Source organism: Eurypyga helias, unplaced genomic scaffold (genome assembly GCF_000690775.1).
Source record: "Eurypyga helias isolate BGI_N326 unplaced genomic scaffold, ASM69077v1 scaffold436, whole genome shotgun sequence".
NCBI classification, from domain to species: Eukaryota; Metazoa; Chordata; class Aves; order Eurypygiformes; family Eurypygidae; genus Eurypyga; species Eurypyga helias.
Window position 1 is genome coordinate 26,773 of NW_010255804.1, and position 579 is coordinate 27,351.

Sequence of the window (579 nt, forward strand, 5' to 3'; positions counted from 1 at the left end):
AATAAAATCCTTTTAAAAGGTCATAGTTTTCAGTTCACACATGCCAAAATAGAGGTCCATGGACTCCAGAGAGCTTTGGTCTGATCCCAGCACTGTCTTACATCCTTCAGCTTACTGGGTGTGGGGGGAGGGGAGCCAGAGAACCATGCTGGAAGTGCTCAAGCACCATCTCTTCAAGAATGCAGGAGCAGTACCCTAAGTTAGTAAAAAGGAAAAGCTCCAGTCAAGACACCAACTCAGCAGCTGTAGCCGAGATCCTTCCTAGGCAGGATTGCTGAATCTCCAAATCTCTGCTCTCAAGGTGTGTTTTTCCATTTCTCTCCTCTCACTGGGATATACTGCATACATTTGGGGCAACTAACTGTAGGAAAGTTCCTCACAAAGAGAATTCTGAAGGCTGTTTTCCAGCTGGGGTATGTCAGCTGAAGTACACTGTCTGGACAAAGGTGGTTACACCACATCAGTTCTCTTCCCTGCCTTGACATCTCCATGCATCTGAGGAAACTTCATTCCCTCATAAAACATCGGACAACATTCAGGGCTGTAAACATCAAAATACTTCAATTTTCAATTCAGGAA